Genomic DNA, 18,927 nt, shown 5'->3' with positions numbered 1-18,927 from the left:
CTGTCTGGAATGCTGTTGTGACTAGGAAGCATGGACTGCTAATGAATGGCGTGGAGCTCTGTTCAGCGATGAAGCGCAGTTCTACGCTGACCTGTGGATGGGTCCCACTCTTCCAATATTTTGGAGAAGCATAACTGTCTTATTCCTGGCGTCGTGGTTTAGGGAGAGATCACGTACGACTTCAGGTCGCGGATGGTAGCCATTGGGGTAACTCTGACGGCACAACGTAACATCACATACATCCCTCCTTGTGTGCTGCAACTTTTGCGACAGTCCAATGGTGACATTTTGCAGCAAGACTGTGCTCGTCCGTATGTGGTACGTGTCTGAGTGAACAGTCTGTCTGATGATGACATACTCTGGGGGGCATCAATATTTCCAAACCTGTCCCCGATGGAACGTGTCGAGGGCCACCTATGCCGTCAACTTCGTTCCATTGCCAGGATCCGCGATATCATGGATCGGTTGCAACAGCTGAGTCTGCTCTCCTCAGAAGAGACAACACCGGCGTTACGGCATCCTTTCAAAACGAATTAGTGCATGCGTCCAGGCCATTGGTAGTTCAACGTCATGTTGATAACTGGTCTTTTACTGCCAAGTTCTTCCGAAATGTGGCTTGATTTTGTAACCACTGAAATAACAACACAATCGTCTAAATTTTCATTTCGTTTTAGCGTTTGCTTCTGGGTGCTTCACTCGTTTGTCCAGCTGTGTACTTGTGGTCCCATATGTGTCAAAATCGGAAAGAAAATTGTGTAGGAAGCCGGTGTTGTGTTACGTATCATATAATGCGTCATTCGAGGAAAGCATAAGGAATTAGCCGTTCTGCGGATCCTTCAATCTTCTTGTGTTACCGGATGAATTGCTACAAGTTTCACTGTCCACTGGGACCGTATGTTAACCAAGTTTCCATAAGAACCAGTCTTTGGACTGTTTTCTGCCAAATCATCCCTTGTGTCTTCGTATTGTCTCGCGTTGAATGACATCAGTGACACTGGTTGTTCCAGACACACCAAGTGGTGTCGCACTGCTGTGACCTGTATATCACTTGCCCCCCTGAAGTCTCTTGCTTCAGTGTAATTGCCACAGTTTCACAAAGACGAAATATTTTGCTTTTCTCTCGAAATTCATTAACATAATTTTTCAGTTTATAATGTTGCTCTTAAACATTTGTTTCCAAGGACGACGAGTGAAGGAGTTTGGTACATCAATAACACAGGTGACTATCATATAGCCGGTGAGCCTATTACCGTCCTTAGTTCTGCTTCCGGTTATCCATTACTAGTATCGACATTTTAGAGAACGATTAAGGGCCCTGAAAGTTGGGACTAAGCTCTACAATCTGACATTCCCGTTAGTCTCATCCTCAGATAATTAAATAAATTTTCGCATTGTGAAACTCATTTATTTCGTTACTTCACCCGATATAGTTTATGACTTCTCATGGTAAACGAATTTCAAAGACGATTGCCTTTGAAAGAAGCCATGTGCCATTTACTATAATAGCTAGTGTGTATCTGCGAACGCATAATTCGGTAGTGATACGTACTTAATATACTTAAAAACTCCTTTGGCTTTATTACTTCTTCACAATTGTATGTAGCCTGTTCCTTCTGCAAATTCTAACTTCCACCCTGTACACGAGCCTGCAGTCCAATATTTCGCTCGGATGCTCGTGACAGACTCTTCGTCTGCCCGAATCTTAAAATAGTGCGCACTTTACTGGAGCTCTTTCGTCTGCTGTAGATATTCGATAAACACGGCCACTGGCGCTAACGACGTTGCAGTTGCCTGATTGAGATATTACGTCAGTCTTTGGTAAGAGTATCTTCAGCGCTAATCACGGAATCACTCACACCGTGTATCTGAAGTGGATGTTTTGTCTTCGTATCAGTCACAAACGTCACTCACCGGCTACATGATGGTTGGTAAGACCTATCTTCGTAGCGCGATATTTTGTCAGCACATGGCACATTTGCGCTAGGTTGGAGACAGCCACGACCTTTCCGACGGCATGGGCATCTTGTTAATTTTTCTGTTTTCCTTGTTTTTGTTCTTAGGTTTGCGTGCCTCAGTCACAGACCCGTATTAGGACCATTTCCAAATCCGTCCGTCTGCCTGGTTGCCCGACTGTTAAAAATCCTTTGTCTCAGGAACGGGTAGACGTATCACGTCGAAATTTATGTAACTTGCTAAGGTATAAGGTGCCTTTCCACTGTAAAAAATTGAGGCTTCTAAGACAATTTAATCAAAATACACGGCCATGTATGGCACAACTTATGACTCTCGCAAACTGAGTCGTCAAACCTTACAAAGTACTTCCCGTTGGACTACTGTCGTTATATTTGGCAAAAAGATAGGTTTCTCCGTTCGAGTAGCGGAAAAAAATCTGAAAACTGTTAGTTTGCAGCTACATCACACGAAAAGATATTTCTTTTGACATTATTTATTCTCTTCAAACAAAATTTAAAAGTTCCTCCGAATTCTTGGAATTCCCGGAACCGTTATCTTGCTAGTACCAATGTCTATAACAGGCGAAAATCATTAGATTCTAGATTACTAGGATGGATGGACTGTCTATATACATAATTAGTTTAGCAAGAGTCCCTCAGTGCTCGAGTCCTGCTACCACCTGGCCAAATTTTTTTTTTCTTTTTTTCACTATCGTAGGAAAAATTCACCCAATCTTTCTCAGGTTGGTAATACAGGCTCGTTGGCTTTGATTTACGTAAGAATAAATTAATATTTTCGTCTCTGGAAAAACATAATTAGTTGAGGGGAAAGTTCTGTATCCTACTAAATAAAAAACAAGTAATTTAATTAAATCTGTCTCTAGATACTGGGAGCCCCATTTACTCAAAAGAAACATCAAAATAATATTTTCTCAAAATTTTATAGCATTGCCTACTGAAGTATTAAGGACACAAGTGTTCAAATGAGATGTATGTCATACGGTGTACTGCGGTCAACATTTTTAGGAGAAAATGCAGCTCATTTTGAACATCAGAGCGCTAAATTGACTGCAGATTGCAAAATAAACCGTCAGCATTTAGCAGTGACGTACATACAAGATATGTTAATTTATTTTCATCTTCTTTAGTATTTTTAAACAAAAATAGAATTTCAAGATGGATAAAATGGCTCTGAGCACTATGGGACTTAACGTCTGAGGTCATCAGCCCCCTAGAACGTAGAACTACTTAAACGTAAGTAACCTAAGGACATCACACACATCAATGCCCGAAGAAGCAGGATTCGAACCTGCGACCGTAGCGGTCGCTCGGTTCCAGACTGAAGCGCCTAGAACCGCACGGCCACCCAGGTCGGCAGTACAATTTCCTTCTGTCTTTATTGACCTTAAAGTAAATAGCCTGGTTTATTCTACACATTTGCAAAGCCTTGATAACATTAAATGTAAGCATAGGCGTGACAACATTGTATACTAAATTGGCCTGAAAAGGGATGTTTTGAAATATAAAGGATGAAGAACTCCTTCAGATTGCAGTGGAACATTTATCTAACCGAAAACAGGGCAGAAAAAATGGAACTCACGTCTATGGACTCCGTGTGTGTGTATGTGTCTTTGTGTGTGTGTGATTGTCTGTTTGTGTGGGCGTGACTGTGGAATAAATCTGCAGTATGGCCGTTTGGGAGAGTTATGGCCTAATTCATTTCCTGAAACATTCAACGTTTTTTATACGTCTCTTCCCGACGGCGATGAAAACAAATAAAGAGGTTTCTGTGGCCGTGCAGACAGCGAGGAATGGCTGTCGTTACGTAACGATGAATCTTCGGACCATTCCTGCCGTACGAGTCACAGGGGAGAGAATACACGGAGGCTCTTCTGTCCTTCATTCTGGAGAAGCCATCCTGTGTCCCACCATTATCAGTGATACACTGCACGCACATTGCGCCATTTGTGTGTTCGGCCCTTTACATAGCTACGTTCAGACAAGGGGACTGCCGCACAACGCCACACAAAATATCATCGCCAATGGTAATCACGATGACGTAACCAAAAACAAGTTGCAACTTGAAGAGACTGATGCTCTAAAACTACTTTACGCAGAAATAATGTGTTTCAAAATAATTTGAAGCCAAAACGTATTATCATAAACCGTAAAAAATATTTTAATAAAAATTATCTGTCTATAGCATGTAAAGAAGGTTTTCACAACCAGTTGTCTTAGTTGCTAGTGATTCTTGTGGGCTGTATGCTCGTTGTTAGACCAGTAAAGGAAAACGTAAGTACGAAAATAACTTTTGCATGATGTGTCGCTGCCAAGTAACGTAGCTCGACCAAACTTGAACCACACACAGAATGAACTGCAGCAGTATAGTACAGAAGAGAACTAAAGGAAATACGCAATCACATGAACAGAAATGATCTCCTTCAAAGACGTAGTTGTACTGAAGTCATCGCCGGGTATGATGGTCTCCTGGACATTAAAAAATGCGCGTCATGGTTCTTAAGAGGGTGTGTGATTACCACGAACGGCGATGTCCTACCATGTTGGCCACAACGTTGCTAAGGAGTTCTGACGGTAGGGCGTTCCAGTCCCCCATCACTGCAGCTGGGTGATTGATGGTGCATGTGGACACGTCTCCCAAAGGGATTTAGTGGTGTCCGGTGGCATCTGAGTCGGGGAAACGGATAAACAAGTCAATTCGCCGAATATGCTCTTGTTACAAGAGCTCCTCTACATTAACAGTCCGATGTTGTTACGCATGGTCATCCATAAACATAAAGTTGTGGCCGAATGTACTCCTGATAACAAGTACGAGGGTAACTCAATTATTATCTGCCAAGTAGTTATAAAATTTTATTGTAATCAAATAGGAAACATACAATAACATCATTTTTCGTGGTAGTCTCCTTGCCTTTCAACGCACTTTGTACATAGTTGTACAAGCTTCCTGAAGCCCTCATAAATGAAGGTTCTCGGTTGAGCTGCGAGGGATGCACCGCTTCTTTGACTGAATCGTCCGAGGCAAATGGCGGCCCCTTAATGCCTGTCTGAGAGGACCAAACAAGCGATAGTCAGAAGAGGCAGGATCGCGACTATATGGAGGATGATCCAGTACTTGTATTCTGGAGCGTTTCAGCAGTGTGGGCAGCAGTATGCGGACGGGCATTGTCGTGCGACAACTCAACACCTTCTGATAGCAATCCTCTACGTTTGCTTTACTCCGTCAGTAAGCATCTCACTGTAGCGTGCACTGTTTATTGTTGTGCCCCCTTCCCCATAATGTTCCAGTACTGGACCTTGTGCGTCCCAAAGAACCGTAATCATCAGTTTTCCTGCGGACGATTCGGTCTTGAACTTTTTCTTGCACGGCGAATTTGGACGTTTCCATTCCATACCCTGCCGTTTACTCTCCGGCTCGTAATGATGGTTCCATGTTTCGTCACCAGAAATGATCCTGTCTAAGAGGTTATCCCCTTCGTTACCACAGCGATCCAAATGTTTTTGCAGATGTCGAAGCGCGTTTGTTTATGCAACTGTGTGAGTTGTTTTGGGACCCATCATGCACAAACTTTATGAAACCCAATCCTGTTGTGGATGATTTCGTAGGCACAACCGTGAGCAATTTGCAAACGATGTGCCACTTGGTCAATAGTTGGTCGTCTGTCTAAGACAATCATTTCACGCGAGCGCTCAATGGTTTCTTCATTTGCGGCGGCAAACGGTCGTCCGGCTCCTTCATCGAGCGTAACACTTGTGCAACCATTTCGGAATTTTTTTCAGTCCATTCGTAGACACTCCGTTGTGGCAAAACACTGATCCCTACTGTACCTAAAGTCCTCGATGAATTTCCGTCCCTGAGACGCATTACGACCACAAAAAACGGAACACTGAACGTTGCTCTTCTTTGGTGTAAATAGACAGCGGAGCAGCCATGATTAACAGCACGGCAGCGATGAAGAAACTAACCTAACAACATGAAAATTGGAAAGATATAACAACAAATAAACAAAGCATGCGCCATCAACGTAAAACGACTGTATTACCACCGGCCTGAGTGGCCGAGCGGTTCTAGGCGCTACAGTCTGGAGCCGCGGGACCGCTGCGGTCGCAGGTTCGAATCCTGCCTCGGGCATGGATGTGTATGATGTCCTTAGGTTAGTTAGGTTTAAGTAGTTCTAAGTTCTAGGGGACTGATGACCTCAGACGTTAGGTCCCATAGTGCTCAGAGCCATTTGAATCGTTTTTGACAGTATTACCAAAATAAACAAAAATGTAACTAAATTGCGTATAATAATGGACTTATCCAGTTACATGAGGAAGGAGTACGGTGTCACAATAATATAGACCGGTGAGTGTATCGTCTTCAAGAATGCTACCATGGCCGGCCGCGGTGGTCTAGCGGCTCTAGTCGCTCAGTCCGGAATCGCGCGACTGCTACGGTCACAGGTTCTTATTCAAAGAGAAGTGTAAATACATATATGGAAGAACACAAAAGTGTTTGACGACCAGAGGAAGTAGAAAAATCAGCTGTATCAGAGCATCCTCAACAGTCAGAAAACGATGAAGTGACCAACTTCAAAACTAAAATTTTATATATGCTGTCGAGACTATTACACGCAGAAGCCGGTTTAACAGAAAAGAAGAAGCCACGATACTTAATGGTATTTAAACAGTAGCTCTAGAGACTTATTTTAGTCAGACGAGATTGTGATAGTGAAGTTTTGTCTTTGACCTGGATTTGTCAACCACGCCCCTTATTCACGGTATTTATGTCGCTCTCTAACGTCCAGTCTGTCTGTCGGTGTGAGTCAGCGGAACCAGGAGCACTTCTGATGATGCCCAAAGCAAGTCTCGACGAAACGTTAGGAAGGAAAACGTTTTATGGACCTCTTCACACAGGATCCGTTCGTATAGCTGTTGCCTTGTAGAATAGGGACTGTAACTAACGATATCAATGCTAGCAGGAGCGCCACTAGAGGACGGTGTACGGGAGAGTTTCTGTGATCTTTGTAAAATAGTAAAGATGCGAATAAATGTAAACAAATAAATCAAACGTCGTGAGAGTTGCCAGTACTAGGCGTCTGCAGAAGTTTTTGGCTGTAAGACCAGATACACATATTTTAGTACGTCAATGCGTTCTGAAAATACTCATTCTAAGTAGAGTTCTTAAGAAAAAACTTCTTCTACACACATCAAAAAAAAAGTTTAGCATCACCTCGGTTCCGAGAGTTCCGCAACCTGTACAGAAAATTGGAATAGAGATCAACATAAACATCATTTCCGCCCTTTTTATTGATCATGAAGTCCACACATTGCATGTTGTATCACGATACTGCGAGACCTTCAGAGGTGGTGGTGCAGACTGCTATACACACCATACCTCTAATACCCAGTACCACGTCCTCTTGCATTTATGCATGCCTGTATTCGTCGTGGCATACTATTCATATGTTCATCAAGGCGCTGTTGGTCCAGATTGTCCCATTCCTCAACGGCGATTCGGCGTAGATCCCTTTGAGTAGATGGTGGGTCGCGTCGTCCATAAACAGCCCTTTTCAATCTATCCCAAGAACGTTCGATAGGTTTCATCTCTGGACAACATCCTGGCCACTCTAGTCGAGCGATGTTGTTATCCTTAAGGAAGTTATTCTCAAGATGTGCACCATGGGGGCGCGAATTGTCGTCCATGGAGTGAAATGCCTTGCCAGTATGCTGCCAATATGGTTGCACTATCGATCGAAGGATGGCATTCACGTATCGTACAGAGTTTACGGCATCTACCATGACTACCAGCGGCGTACGTCGGCCCCACATAATGCCACCCCAAAACAGCAGGGAACCTCCACCTTGCAGCACTCGCTGGACAATGTGTCTAATGCGTCCATATTCACAGGATAGCCTCCAAACGCATCTCCGACGATTATCTGGTTTAAGGCATATCCGACACTCATCGGTGAAGAGAACGTGATGCCAATCGTGAGATGTCCATTCGGCATGATGTTTGGGCCATCTGTACCGCGCTGCATGGTTTCTTGGTTGCAAAGATGGACCTCGCCATGGACGTCGGGTAGTGAAGTTGCGCAATCATGCAGCCTATTGCGCACAGTTTGAGTCGTAACACGATGTCGTAACATGATGTCGTAACACGATGTTAACCAACGTGGTGCAGTTGCTGTCAGAGTTCCTCCGAACCGTAATCCGTAGGTAGCCGACATCGACTGCAGTAGTAGCCCTTGGGCGGCCTGAGCGAGGGATGTCATCGATAGTTCCTGTGTTCGCAGCTCGGGGTCTAGTGGCTAGCGTTGCTGCCTCTGCATTATGGGGTCCCGGGTTCGATTCCGGGCAGGATTGGCTATTTTCTGTGCCTGGGGCTGGGTGTTCGTGTTGTCCTCATCATTTCATCGTCATCATCATCATCTGTCGTGATAGTGGACTTCGTAAAAAATTGGCCTGTGTAAGAACTGGGATCTTGTACGGGGGCTGATGACGGTGCTGTTGAGAGTCCCAACATCATCATCATCATCGTCATCATCATCGACAGTTCGTATTTCTCTGTATCTCGTCCATGTCCGAACAACATCGCTTTGAGAGCCCTTTCTGGCACAAAGTAACAATGCGAACGCGATGGAACCGCGGTATTGACCGTCTAGGCATGGATGAACTATAAACACAAGCCGTGTACCTCCTTCCTGATGGAATGACTAGAACTGACCGGCTGTCGTACCCTCTCCGTCTAATAGGCGCTGCTCATTATGGTTGTTCACATCTTTGGTCGGATTTAGTGACAACTCTGAACAGTTAAAGAGACTGTGTCTGTGATACATTATCCACAATCAACGTCTATCTTCAGGAGTTCTGGGAACCGTGGTGATGCCAATTCTTTTCGGTGTATGTATAATAACTGCAGTATGTAATTATGCATTATAAATCAGTTTTCTAAAATAATATACCGTTGTAGCCAAGCGTACTGAAAATGTAGCTCAAGTAGGATGCTTCATTAGTCTGAGGTGTGACTTTCCATTTCACATTGGGATTTGTTTGCACTTTCACAAAAAAGAATGTGTCCACTTCTTGTATTTATTTATTTTTGTTAGACTATATATTTCCGAAGTTATATGGGAAGTACTAAGTAGTACCTCCTGAGTCATGATAAATTTAATTACAATGCATTTGTCTTCACAAACACTTAGCTGGCTGCTCTTTCATTGTGAGCACTAGAATTGCTTATTAATCCTATACTTGTACCATCTGTGGCCAAATTCGAAATTTTCATGTTGTGGCACTGCAGTTAGGATTACCACTATGCTATGAATATTTGATGCCACGGCTTTCAGTTACGCTGTGTTCATTTAATATGTAAATTGTTTCCAAATATTGGGCCAGTAGGGAGTGACCGTGCCTCAGGAAGCATTTCATCATTGTCTACCTCGTACATTAGTTGTAGACTGCCGTGTCTGGTGAGGTGTCTCAACCACGTCCCAGCAGAAATAAAATATGCGTTCAGGGGATGTTCATAAGCAGTCCCGTAAAACATGCATAGCAAGTAATAATGTGAACAGTTCGCAAAATCTCTGTGTGCAGCTAGTACAGATAACAGGGACAGAGAGAAGTAGAATAAAACACGTTTGGCTGCTAAAAGGGCAATGCATCAAGCCTTCAATGACTACTGTAGCAATATCATGTCGAAACATCCCTCGAAAATGTCAAAGAAAGGAATACTTCAAAGTAGATAATGGTTCGTACTTACGAAGTTTCGGGAACCAGTATTAAGTGAGGAATCTTGGAATATACCACAACTTTCTACCTATCAGTGCCGTAGGGATCTTGAAGGTATGGTTAGACAATCCAAAGAGCGCACAGACCTTTATGGAGTTTTTCGTAGCGCGTTACACAGTGGATTAGAACGGGAAGAAACACTGCAGTCCATACAACGGAAGTATCCTTTGTCATGCACCACAGAGGTTTACTCGCTATGAATGAAGATGTTGATGTAGATCTATTACCATAGCTGCAGTAACTATTAATATCGTCAAACTTGAAGTTAAATATTCAGAGCTATTATAGACTGTCCGGTCACATTACTATGGCCCGTCCGGTTGTTTGTGCGGCCTAACGCACGGCTTTCCGGGCGGGAAGGGGCACCTGGTCCCCGGCATGAATCCGCCCGGCGGATTTGTATCGAGGTCCGGTGAACCGGCCAGTCTATGGATGGCTTTTAGGCGGTTTTCCATCTGCCGCTGCGAATGCGGGCTGGTTTCCCTCATTCCGCCTCAGTTACACTATGTCGTCGATTGCTGCACGAACAAGTTCTCCACGTACGCGTACACCACCATTACTCTACCACGCAAACATAGGAGTTACACTTGTCTGGTGTGAGACGTTCTCTTGAGGGTCTACCGGGAGTGGAACCGGACAGAAACTCCGGGTTCGGTGTGGGGTGGCGGAGAGGTGAAGTGGACTGCGGTAGTCGTCATGGGGTTGTGGACCACTGCGGCTGCAGCGGGACTGAGCCTATCCGTCGTTTCTAGGTCCCCGGTTAACATTCAATACAATACAATACACATTACTAGGAGCATCTGTAAAAATCATGAATAACCACCTTTTGCAGCGCGGACCACCTCGAGAAGTGCAGGAAGAGTCAGTGAGTTTCTGGAAAGCACAGCGACGGGGTTGAGGAATAATGGCGAGTCCAGTACCTTGGCCAGATGCGTTAGATTTCTTGGTGTAGAAACCACGGCACGAACAGTCTGATCGAGGTGTCCCACAGGTTCTCGATTGGGTTTAAATGTGGGGGGTTTGGCGTCCAGTGCAGCACGTAAAACTCATCCTGCTGCTCTTAGAAACACGAACATATACTGTGAGCTGTGTGACTCGTTGCATTGTCCTGCTGGAAGTTGCCATCGTGCTGAGGAGAAGCAAACTGCATGTGGGGGTGTACGTGGTCGCTAAGCGTAGATGCACACTTTTGTTATCCTTCCAGAATGACGCCACGAAAACATTCCCCAGGCCATAACGCTCCCACCGTCGTTCTGGACCCCTCCGACGATAGTTGCAGGGGTCGTACACGCCAACTCTAAACATTCATGGTGGTGTCTGATTGTACTATATCGTGTCTCCCAACCACTTTCGCGCAACGACGCTCTGAGCGTGTTTTTTAGGGAACTAGTTTGAACCTGGAACCTGTTGCTGGTAAGGAGACGCCAGACCACACATGACATGTAGAATTCAGAAGAGTTTAGTGAGACTAGCGATGATATAACCAAATACTAAATGATCTCAGCGTCAGCTCCACTGCACTCCCTGTAAAAGAATCTTAATTATAACTAAATATAGTGGAAAGGGTTCAAGGCTTTCCTATTTTTAGTTAGCTGGTAAAATAACGTCGAAAAAGCAATTAAGTTTACCATTGGAAATTTATTCTAATCACAAAACATCGTTTATAAATTGCACTATTGATAAAAGGATGGTAAAAACCAACAGCGTTGAACAAAAATGTGAACGAATATTCCCTAAATGGGTTTCCAAGTTCTACAATTGATCGAGGGATGACCTATGCCATATCACATCTATAATCTAGGTTTAATTTAAGTTTCACAAAAGAGAAAACTATCAAAATGGTCTACAATCACCCTCAATTATCTTTAATAACTTATCTAACTTGTCGTAAATTACAGTGGCTGATGTGGCTTCTCAATAACTATATAAAAGAAAAATCATCGCGTTTCAGATCTGTTCTTCAAGTGGCAAATGTGAACACCATGAGTTTTAATCAACGATCACCATTAGTTTTACGGAAAAAAGGGGTGTAACAGATGAGACTTCTGCAGTTCTGAGTGAAGCCTTATGCGCTCAAAAATGCGGCATCGCGTGCGTTCATTACCTTGTCGGTGTCTAAGCAGCGTCAGGGCGGCAGCGGCCGGCGCAGCAGCCATCCAGCCCGCCGTCTCGGAACTAACTCTCCAACTTCTCCTTACTACAATTTACCGAAGTTAGTTAAAAAAACTATCTGACTATGTTTTCATCTGACCAATCAGGGTCTCAATGTTAACCTTAAGCTCCGCCTACAAAAATTCTGTCCATCCAATAAGAAACGTTATACTTTTCGTGGTGGGGCAATGTTTTTAAAGTTTGCAACGTAACAGAGACGCTAAAAAGTCTCACGCTAAAACCTGCAGCTAGTGTGGTCCTTTTAGCGTTATCGTAAGATCTATGCTGCTCTTCTGGAGGGCTCTATCTTTTAACATGGGCTGGGGAGTGATCCTAATGTAACAGACACGCGAAAAAGTCTCACGCTAAAACTTGCGGGTGGTAGTGGCCCTTTTTTGTATTATCGTAAGATGTATACTGCTTTTCTGGAGGGCTATAGCTTTTAACATGGGCTGGGGGTGATCCTTGACGTACCTGAGACGCGAAAAAGCCTCACGCTAAAACGTGCGGGTTGTATAGTCGTACAGGTAGGCTCGCAGCGTGGGTGCCCAGCCCCTCCCTTATCTAGCTTAACACGGTTCTGCTCTCGGCTTCTGTCCTCGTTTCTCCCCTCGGAACTGCGTCTGTCTCATGGTGGGAAGGTACGACATGCATTTAGGTATTCTTGTGGTAGTCAGTGGCATTCCATTTGCTCACTCGTTACTCGTATTACTTTTTGTTAATTTAATGTCACGATTTATTCGGAGCTATGTGACATACTACTGGATTTGCTTATCATGTCAGGGTTTTCATGTAAGGTGTTGGATTTGCCTGACACCTTACAGTTGCCATCGTGCTGAGGAGAAGCAAACTGCATGTGGGGGTGTACGTGGTCGCTAAGCGTAGATGCATACATCTGTTATCCTTCCAGAATGACGCCACGAAAACATTCCCCAGGCCATAACGCTCCCACCGTCGTTCTGGACCCCACCGACGATAGTTGCAGGGGTCGTACACGCCAACGATCATCTGTCCAGTGGAGCATAAAAGTGATTCACCTGGAATGGCCACCTGCGGTCATTCAATAGACATCCAGTTGTGGTACTGGCGTGTAAATTCCAGCCTTCGTCGTCGATGAGCAGCCATCATCTTGGGCGCATGAACCAGGCGCCTGCTGCGGAGGCCGATACTCAGTAACGTTCGCTGAACGGTTCTTCAGCAGACGCTGTTAGTAGCCTCTTGGTTCACCTGAGTGGGCCATTGCTCAAGAATTGAACATCTGTTCGCCCGTATACATCTCCACAGCCATACTTCACCCATCGTTCACCCATGTCATCTATGGCTCGCGACGTCTCGGCGCCGCTTTTGGGTAGCACCACTTTGCCATCCCGGGAATACTTCGACCAAGGCGGCACATCAGATAATTCGCTCTGTTTCCGCATTGCGACAATGATTGCACTGTGCTGCGAATCCCCAGAAACTTTCTATACCATCCACTGTTATTGCTCCCACCTGATGCCTGTGAATGGTTATTCCACACCGACGTCGAACATAGAAGGTGGTCACATTACTGTGGCTGGACAGTGTATGCACCGTCCAGTAACTTAATTTAAGCTCAGTCTCACATAAAATAAATACAGAAGAGATGGCTGTATGGTTAGGGAACCAAATAACAATAATGAAACAATTAATCAGCCTTGCCTCAGTCACTAAAGCAATTAAACAACATGAGGCGGCATTTGTGATTTTGTGTGTGTGTGTGTGTGTGTGTGTGTGTGTGCGTGTGGGTGTGGGTGTGGGTGGGTGGGTGTGTGGGTGGGTGGAGAGTACGTTTGACAGAACGTCACTGTTTTATATTGTCACGTCTGGTATTTGTAGTAGATCAGTAGCTACTATTCAGTTTTCTGCAATACTCTTGACTCGTAATCTACTTTTCATAACTTGCAGTACTGATAATAAGTTTTCACTGAGACTCCAAATGTAAGAAATTTCAGTTATTTCGGGGGCAGCTACAATAGATGTTACCCGATATGTTGAACCCGACCATGTTTCTTTTGTTTCATTTTTGTTATCCCACTGCCTTATGAAAGTAGGTCGTCGCTTTTTCGGTTTTCGATGCTGTTCTAATGTCCTTAAACTTTTATAAAATGGGCGTTGATGACTTTCTGCTACCTTTTTGTTTTTTTATTTTATTTGTAATGTGGCGGCACTGTCACGAACGGTGGTCTTGTCTGTGTGTTGTAGGAAAGCGCCCTAAAGTCGCTACAAAAGAGAGGTCTACGGTTGGTCTTAGGGACATTATTATTCTTATGATTCATTTTCTTGTAGCTCTATTAGGACATTCATTACATTTTTCCTTCTCCCTAGCTTTTCATCATAATCAGATGATGGTATAGGAACGCAAAGAAGATGAAAAAGCAAATAATAATTTTTATGTAATAGGTTTGGAAGACTAGTCCAGATGTGTTCCACGGGTCCTGTTAAGTTTTCTTGAAATATATACTCGTTGCCGGAGGTACACCATTACATTATACGTTAGAGTAGTAGCATATAAGTAAAATGTAAAAGAATTCAACAAATCACTTAGGTCATATACTTGAAAATAGGTTAGAATCTGACAGTTGGCCAGAATCAAACCATTAATAACCACTGGATAACGATGTTTATACAACGAATATGACCACCACCATATAACATTAGTGATCAAAATGGAAACAACTGAGGCTACTACATGTCCTCTCCACACAGAATTGCGGTCCAGCTGGCGCCATATTGCTAAACCCACCCCTTAAAGTTGGCTGACTTCAGCTGCTTCCGTCATGCCAACCCACAGATCAAACTCAATAAAACAGTAGTTTAACAAGGACATCGCTGTCCACGAGTGTTACAGACCATGCACGCGGACTTAGGTACGTACATCCGTACATCCAGCAGTACTTTGAAGAATAATATATTCGTCTTTGATCCTCAACCTAAGAAGACATCTCAAGGATTGAGGAATGCCACTTCCTGTTACGACGGCTGGAATTCATGAAAGAAGAAGTTCTGCCCGGCATCTCCCATGTGATGTCGAGTGCACGGTATGTAGTCATTAAGAGGAAGTTATTCTATGTATACATTGATAGGATATCAGACCAGTGAAACTCCAGAGACACTCGACTGTCGAAATCAATACTGTGTTTTACTGGTACATTTACGGTCTGTCAGTGCGACGTAGCGACCACACCAGCACCCCATAATCTGGGAGACTGGCGAGATGACAATCAGTGTGCAGCTCACTGGCTGCAACACACATGCCCAGCTTTACGTGAGTCGCACTACAAACACCCCGCGTCAGCAGCACACAAAGATGGTCAACAGTCATGCAGCAGCAGCCATCTCTCTGATGAATGATTGTGTCCCGAGCCCATTAACGTATGATGGATTGGTGCCCACACCACAGTTGTAGGAGATGGCGCACAAAATAAGACCACTGCCAGTCGAGGAGGTGGACTTAGTGCAGGGAGCTGGTACTGTGGCAGACATTTGAACTCGTGACTGCTGCTGGTGGCTCCATGTGGTCTCTTTGTATGGATTAACCCCCACGTTATGGTAGAACTGCTGACCTGTGAATGAAACTTCTATTTGCATTAGCGCTGTAATGGTAGGATTCACTCAGTGAGCCTGACCTGCATCGAAAAAAATTTAAAAGCTCTGTTGCGATAACCGAAATGAGAACACCATGTGATCACCAGCGACTGCGGTAGTATTCACCATATATTCTTACAGATGTTATAGCAGCAGCATTATACAATGCTGTAAAACTGATAATCCAGTTTTTCCGTACATATGCGATATGTTGACAGAAATTTCATCCTTATGTGACCTTATTTTCAGTATAGAAAAATGCATTTGTACAGATGGAGGAGAGTGGTATCAGTAATGATGGCTGCTAGGTATGTATAACATGACTGGAAATTTTGAGGTGCAGATCTCAACACAGGGTGCTCAGAGGGTGTGCACGTCCAGCTTATTGCTAGCTTTCGAAGGTTGAACTCCAGTTTGACGACGTGGCCGTTGACGAAGAAGAGGTTAAATGTCGATGAGAATATAAAAACACCATTCACGAACGAGGAACATCTTGGAGCCAGTCATGAATGGAACTTGGAACCCCGCGATCTACAGGTACTGACGCCAACATCAAATGACGACAGACTGTTTTCTATAGTATAAGGAGTGCAGAACGAATAATGACACACAGTACTCAGGACAACAGTGTGACAGTAACAGATACAAAGGACCCTTCCAAATGGGCTGCACCATGAGAAGATCAAAGGATTATTCGATCGGCTCTGAAAACGAAGCTGAAATCTGTGCAGAGTTTCCGGGGAGAGTGTCACCATGAAACATAGGGAAAAAGTAAAAGGTTGGCTCAGATGTCGTTGTCGATTACAGCTGACACCGTGACACACACAACAGACTTTCACTATGAAGAGCCACAGACAACTGTAGTACTGAACGTCATTCTGTGGTGCTCAGTGACGAGTCTTGTTTCTTGTTCTGTTTGTGGTGTTCAGGTCGAATCAACTTGTGTGATGCTGATCGGGAATGCAGGTCGTAGACTATCGGCCACGGGCAACAATGTCCAGGCAGTCCAGGAACTGGTTCGTAGCGAGCGCATTTCCGTCGATGAGGACTGTCACACAGTAGCCCTCGGATGGCTCCATGACCAAGGAGTGAATTTCTATTTTACAGCAGTTGAACGACTGATAGAACATTCCTACCTTTGCTTACAGAAAGAGGGGGATTACGTTTCAAACCGCGTCGTATCTGTGTAACTTTGATGATGATGTTTAGTTGTATAGCACTCAACGCTCTGTAAGCGTACTGGGAAGGTGCACTAGCTGCTAATTTGTTTGGCTGCTTTTGAGTCCTGCTATTACCAATAACTTCTTCATTTTAGCTTATTACTCGCAATGTCTAATGATTAATTATAAAATTTAAGTATGTTTAAAAATTTAAATTTATATACATAAAGTTAATTTAGTTAGGATCGTTATCCTTGCAAGTAGAACTCCATTGTAGGACAATGGTAGAATTCTGTGCGAGCCACCACTGATTATGTAGAAACTCCCTTGTATAGCTTCTAGAAATGAATAATATAAATTCTGTAGCGCCATGTAGATTATGTACTATATCTCGTATGAATTGTCTTGGTGTAGCGAATCAAGGCATTCGCAACACTCTGCGCTGATACTAGTCTCAGAATCTCTATGTGGTGTACCTATTCAAGTATTTAATGGTTTTTCCATTTCCATTTTGCTTCATTAGACAGGGGAAATATATGTGGTTCTTTCGTCCACCACACACATGCACTACACTGCATACAAAACCTGCACTCAGCATCTATATTTAAGGTGCAGCTCTTACATATCGAGGGGAAACGCGCCAATGTGCATGAAGGAAGTTAATCATTTCTCTTTATGTGGCTGATCCTATCACACCATGTTTCCCACTGAACATATGCCTTACAATTGGATACCAGAGAGTTACTTTGTTGCTGAAAGATAATACTCTTTTTAAATGAATACACCACCATTTGACTGCGTTGTTTGTTTATTTACGACCCAAGTTTCGACTTTTGTGCCGTTTTTGGGAGACTGAGTTTATGTCATTAACGTAAGTTCAAAATTGGCCGTAAATTAAGAAAAGGTGGGAGGGAATACTCTTCTTGATTTACGGGCAACTTTGGGCTTACTCTCCTGCAATATATGTTAACGACATAAACTCAGTCTCTTGAAAACGGCACGAAAGGCCGAAACCTGGGTCTTATTTAAATAAACAACAGTACAGTCAAATGGCGGTGCGTTCATTTAAAAATTGTTGTATGTCTGTTGCTCAGCAATATCAGAAAATGTTTACAGATAACACTGCATTGCAATAACTGAGGGAAGGAATGGTAATCACAGCTGAAACTTTCTGGCAGATTAAAACTGTGTGCGGACCGAGACTCGAACTCGGGACCTTTGCCTTTCGCGGGGAAATGCTGTACCAAGTGGTTCGCAGAAGAGCTTCTGTGAAGTTCTAAAAGTAGGAGACGAGGTATTGACAGAATTGAAGCTGTGAGGACGGGTCGTGAGTCGCGCTTGGATAGCTCAGATGGTAGAGCACTTGCCCGTGAAAGGCAAAGGTCCCGAGTTCAAGTCTCGGTCCGGTACACAGTTTTAATCTGCCAGAAAGTTTCATATCAGCGCACACTCCGCTGCAGAGTGAAAATCTCTTTCTATAATCACAGTTGTTTATCACGACATTAGCACATACGCTGTGAGCCTCACATCAGACGAATCATACTGTTAGCGCGAAACCTGTCTATATCACCTTAACACGCTGACGGAAAGAAATTGCAACACCAAAAAATAATTAATATAGAGTAATGGGACTTGGGGAATACATTTAGCTGCTTAGCATATTTAAGTGATTAACACTGCGAGATCAAAGATTCATGTTAGGGTGAGATAAGCCATTTCAAATATGAAATACTGGTACATTAATAACCGATATAGCCTCCTGAATGATGAATGCAAGCATGCTAACGTGCATGCATTGTGTTGTACAAGTGCCGGATGTTAGTTTGTGGGATGGAGTTCCACGCCTGTTACACTTGGTCGGTCAATACAGGGACGGTTAATGCTCTTTGTGGGTGATGCTGAAGTTGTCGTACGATGATGTACCTTTTGTAGTCGATTGGAGGCAGATCTGGAGTTAGTGCAGGCCAGCGCAACATGTTGACACTCTGCAGAGCATGTTGGGTTACAACAGCGGTATGTGGACGAGAGTTATCCAGTTGAAAATCACTCTTTACATGCTGTTCATGAATGACAGCAAATCGTGTCGAATCCCCAGCCCACGCACCCAGAGTGTGTGGGATAACCATGAGAGTTCTCCTGTTATATGAAATTGAACCCCAGTTAATAACTTCAGGTACAGGTCCAGTGTGTCTAGCGCGCAGGCAGGTTCACAGTTCGTTTCCTTCTTACCGACATACAGCCATCACTGGCAGCAAGGTAGAACC

General features: G+C 43.9%; 1 protein-coding gene and 1 non-coding gene across 2 annotated transcripts in view; both read left to right on the top strand.

Moving 5' to 3' along the window:
* LOC126278888 (potassium channel subfamily K member 13-like) overlaps positions 1–18,927 on the top strand; it is a 413,218-nt gene that overhangs the window by 182,108 nt on the left and 212,183 nt on the right. The window lies entirely within an intron of this gene.
* Positions 6,019–6,102, top strand: Trnas-gga (transfer RNA serine (anticodon GGA)). The gene is given in 2 exon segments: positions 6,019–6,058; positions 6,068–6,102. It is a non-coding gene; the product is annotated as a tRNA-Ser (tRNA).

The sequence above is a fragment of the Schistocerca gregaria genome, chromosome 6 (assembly GCF_023897955.1).
Source record: "Schistocerca gregaria isolate iqSchGreg1 chromosome 6, iqSchGreg1.2, whole genome shotgun sequence".
Lineage (NCBI taxonomy): Eukaryota > Metazoa > Arthropoda > Insecta > Orthoptera > Acrididae > Schistocerca > Schistocerca gregaria.
This window is presented reverse-complemented; position numbering and strand designations above follow the sequence as displayed.